Raw genomic sequence first — 5,186 nt, forward strand, 5'->3', positions numbered from 1 at the left:
CTTCATAACCCTCCCTTGAAAGGCGTCATATGGAAGGAACCTGTCAGTAGTATTTTGAGCAATGCTTCATCTCCTCTTTTAATGTCTTCTTTGTAAACAGTTTCCAAACTTCATGTCCTTTGCTCCCAACTCAGAACAGACTAATAAGAACACCACCTCAGGGAAAAGACCAGCACGCAGACATACTTCCTCTTCAGAGGATCAAACAGACGAGACTGTTCCTTTTCAAGTTTTATTAATCCTGGTTCATAATTTCCACCACATCATTAGTCATTTCCTAGTATTGAATAGTTGGTAACAGTAGCATTAGGCAGTAAATAGCAAGTTAATCATGGCACCTGCGATTCCTTGGTTAACGCTTGCCCATAATCATGTATGGGTGAAAGGAGAAGAGGTAAACATTTTTAAAAAGGCACATGGTTTAAAAAAGCAGGCTAGTTTTGATCATTTCATTCATCTACATCATCTCCCCAGCTGGCCCTGAATGTCAGCTGCTGCAGATCTTGTTCAAAGAAAATATCAGAAAATTAACACTCAGAACTGCAAGGCAGAAAGAAGATTTGAAAATGAGTTATTTTTCTGCCAAAAACCTCCGAGAGAGGAGGACTGGTTTTGTGAGAGGAGCTTGCTCGTTATCATCATTTATCACGCACGTAGCTTTTTTCTGAACCCTTTCCTGTTTATCACCATCCTTTTGAAAATGCTGACGTCAGGACTGGATACAATATTCATGTGGTTTAGAACAATCTGTTTTCCAGAAGTGTATTGGACCATCCTATAGAGGTCATTAGAAAATTATCTCATTTGGCCGGGGGCTGGACTTGATGACCTCCTGAAGTCTCTTCCAGCACTATGATTCCCTCTGATCTCCCTTCTATAGGATGGTTCAAAAGACCTAAAGGAAGGCTATCGTTCTTTTTAACTTATATAGAGTGAGTTGGCTAACTTCCAAAGAATCCTCATGCATTTCTACAGAATCCTGTTGGTTTCACTCCTGCTAGGCTTTTCCTTAACACTCTAACACAAAATTGCCATTTAAGGATTTTCCTTTAAGTCTTGCTCTTATTTTGGTTTAGACTAAGCTTTTGGATCACTACAATAAGGGGTGGCATATAGCCATGCCACACCAAAAGCAGCCTTTGGAGGAATCGTGACTCAGATACAATTCCTGCCTTATGTAGCCCAAGGACCAGCACATTTCAGCCCCAGCCCTGGGAACTACAAGTTGTGCACTACAAACTGCAGCATTCTGGGAGGACTCCCTACTTCCTGTCAGGATGTGCACCCTGGCCCCAACAGGGTCTCAGCAGAGACTTCACTCACCCCACATGAGATCTCAGTGCCTCTGGGTACTACATGCTTCCCTGGGCTGAGCAAGCAAGTCCCAAGCTTCTGAGACCTTCCAGCAGTTCTTCCCAGCCAATGCATCAGTTGTGAAGCTGACAGACCTTCGTTGCTGGCCCCAGGAATAGAACCTGCAAGCAGAGGGTCTAAAGCCCTGCACTCTACCACATGAGCTAAAGGCCAGCTGGCTCTCAGCTGAGGCTGTAGAGCAGAGACTTCACTCACCCCAGATGAGGTCTCAGTGCCTCTGGGTACTTCACTTACATTCCAGAAAGACAACTGGCCATTAACTGGGAGAAGCGTACTTCCCCACTCCTTCAACCAGCTCATCTCTTTTGACTGGCACGTCAGGTTGGAACCAAGGGTCCTCCCACCACCTTCCTCTCTGCTTAGTGGAATGTCCGTGAAGAGGACCATGGGTACTGCCCCATCCTCAGCTCTCTTTGCCTCCTCTCCACCCACCACTTGGGAGTTGGAGAGAATGTGCTGTTCCTGTTCTCTCCCACCCATCCACACCTGAGGTCCAGGGAGCCCTAACAAGGATGGAGTCTTTGCTCCCATCCTGCTGTGTTAGCCCCATCACCACCTGTTCCTCACTCAGATGCTTTTTGGAATAAGGTCTGTGTAAGTGCTGTTCTTGGCCAAAGAATCCATGCTTCTCCAATTTATTTCTTTCTCATTATGTAATCAAACTCTACACCCACATCTGTTTTCCCTCCTCTCTCCAAGACTGTCATCATTCTAGCCTTGAGCTCACCTGCTGGAACTGTGCCTACCTCCCCGAAAGCACACAGTCAGCATCTTCCTTGGGGCCCAATCCTCACTAAAAGTCAGGATTCTTTCCACTTACTTCAGTGGGGTTAGGGCAAAGCCCTCAGTTCCCAGCTCTGGAAACATAGAGTCATTTCTTGCCAGTTTGGTATTAAAAACGTGAACTAATTTCTTCCTTCTCTCTCTTTCTCTCTGGGTGAGAAAAGGAAATAGGCTTGGGATGAAAGGTCAGCCTATGGAGTAAAGGGAGGCTGGCTGTGTTTACGGCAAAGGAGGAATGGGATATATTCCTGGCCCTGCCACGGACATCCCGCATGAGGCAAGAAACTACTGTTGTAAGATTTTGCAACCAAGACTCAACTCTGTTTTCCTGGGTATAAACTTTAGTAACAAAAGTTTCTGCTGACTTGTAGGTGCAAATAGGTAGTTAAATGTCTAATGCCTAATTTTCATGCTTATAATCCACTGTAGCTGCAAAAATGTAGGTACAATAACTAGCAGGTACAAAACTGTGCCTGCAATAATTCTCCCTCTCAGAAGCTATGCTATCCCAAACCAACTGCGGTACACAACAACTTTCACAGCACTACAAATTTATGACCAATATTATGTGCCCGTAGACAGCATTCTGCATTAACTGTCTCTACCTTTACTTAGCTGGATTCAACTCCTTTCCGTTTAAATGTTATCCTCAAATTAATGTAAAAGAGCGTTACATTTACAAAGTCAAGGACTCAAAAGTTAGGAGGGGCCAGAATTAAAGTTGCCCAGCTCCCTTGTGTAGATGCATTTTTGAGATCATCTTTAATTAGATAATCACCTGCTATTTTTCCCACTGGGCCCCTACTTTATTCAGTGGGCAAAATGACCAGCACTCAGTGAATGGGAAGAATGTCAATATTCCTTACTTTCTTCCTTGTTCAGCATGGGATCCCAGGCCTTATTTTCTGGACCCTCATCCCAACCCTGCTCTGAATTCAGAATTATTTCCTCAAGCAACATAGAACAGTCCCCATCACAAAGGTATTTGAGTGCTTTATATCAATTTATCTTTATCATAGCTCAGTCAGCCAAGCTGGTACTATGATCCTCATTTGACACATGGGAAATGAATGAGATGCCAACACTGTGAAGTGTTTAATAACGTCGGGGGTCCGATGGGAGATATCTTGAGCCAGCTTTTTCAGAATACTTAATATGCTATAGCACATTATGGCTACGTCTACACGTGAAGCCTACATCGAAGTAGCCTATTTCGATGTGGCGACATCGAAATAGGCTATTTCGATGAATAACGTCTACACGTCCTCCAGGGCTGGCAACGTCGATGTTCAACATCGACGTTGCGCAGCACCACATCGAAATAGGCGCAGCGAGGGAACGTCTACACGCCACAGTAGCACACATCGAAATAAGGGTGCCAGGCACAGCTGCAGACAGGGTCACAGGGCGGACTCAACAGCCAGCCGCTCCCTTAAAGGGCCCCTCCCAGACACACTTGCACTAAACAGCACAAGATACACAGAGCTGACAACGAGTTGCAGACCCTGTGCATGAAGCATGAATCCCCCGCTGCAGCAGCCAGAAGCCCTGGGCTAAGGGCTGCTGCACACGGTGACCATAGAGCCCCGCACGGGCTGGAGAGACAGCGTCTCTCAACCCCCCAGCTGATGGCTGCCATGGAGGACCCGGCAATTTCAATGTTGCGGGACGCGGATCGTCTACACTGTCCCTACTTCGACGTTGAACGTCGAAGTAGGGCGCTATTCCTATCTCCTCATGAGGTTAGCGACTTCGACGTCTCGCCGCCTAACGTCGAAGTTAACTTCGAAGTAGCGTGCACGTGTAGACGCAGCTTATAGGTGCAAACCACAGGTCCTAGTGGCCTTAATTTCAGTCTGCAAATCAGCCTCCACTGCCCCTTTCGTCACCAGAAAATGATTAGCATACAGGTAGTGACATGTACACCTCCCCGTCATTCAAGGCTGTGTGTTAAATTTCTTGCTCGACATTACTTAAGGGAACTTTATGGCAGAAACCAATTGTCCAGGGTGACATCTGAAAGAGCACCTCCTCTCTTCCTTGTCTTGTTCACCTTGTGCCTTCCCACTCCTCCAACAACTGAGGTAGGTGTCCTACAGACAACAGTCTCCTTCATTCCACAGACTTGATTCGTCCACAAACACTTCTTACATTAGTAGTACAGCCCCTAGAGGCCATTCCATTAGCCTAGGACCATACTCCCTCTTAAGATGAGTGGGAAGAGTTAGAAGTGGTTGATTACACCAGGTCTATGCCACTTGGGATTTCCTTATGCAAGAGTAACCCTTAGCTGCTAGGGCAGCTCTCTGGACTCTTTGGAGTATTTTGGGATCTAGTCAAATAGGTCCATTCCTACCTGTTCCACTAACTTACTGTGTGACCCAGGCAAGTCACTTATCCCTGCCTGCCTACACTGTTAGCTGGTATGGCACAATAATACTAATTGCCTCATCGAGATGCTTCAAAGCTTTAATTAATATTTATGACTTAGCTCAAGAGCTCAGGTGAAAGAAATTATTAAAAGTGCACGCTGTACCAATGGGGGAAAGAAGGACAAAGGAAAATAGTGCACACGTCAATAGATGGATCACGTGACCCATATATCAAGGGGAAGTGGTTATCTAAATTACAGCCATATCAAAAGGCCCCAACTGAGATCAGGTCCTCATTATACCAAGTGTCATACACACATGGCAAGAAACCATTCCTGCCTTGCTGCTCTTACGATTTGAACAGACAGGATCGATAAAGATAGGAAAGGAAGGAAGTGTTTTCATCTCCACATCATGGAGGAGGAACTGAGACACCCAAGGATTGCGTGATTGGCTCAGGACCACACAGGAAGCCCACAGCATAGCCAGGAATTAAATCAGGTCCCTTGAGTCCCTATCCTGTGCCTGGACCTTGCGATCTCTTAATCCTCCAGGTAGCCTCTCCAGGGGAACTAGGCATCTTCTAAGCAGCAAATAGCCCCAGCTTTTCCACGAGTTACTCAGCTCCTGTTGAATTCAAGGAGAGTCAACAGTGTG

The sequence above is a fragment of the Carettochelys insculpta genome, chromosome 6, assembly GCF_033958435.1.
Source record: "Carettochelys insculpta isolate YL-2023 chromosome 6, ASM3395843v1, whole genome shotgun sequence".
Taxonomy (NCBI): Eukaryota; Metazoa; Chordata; order Testudines; family Carettochelyidae; genus Carettochelys; species Carettochelys insculpta.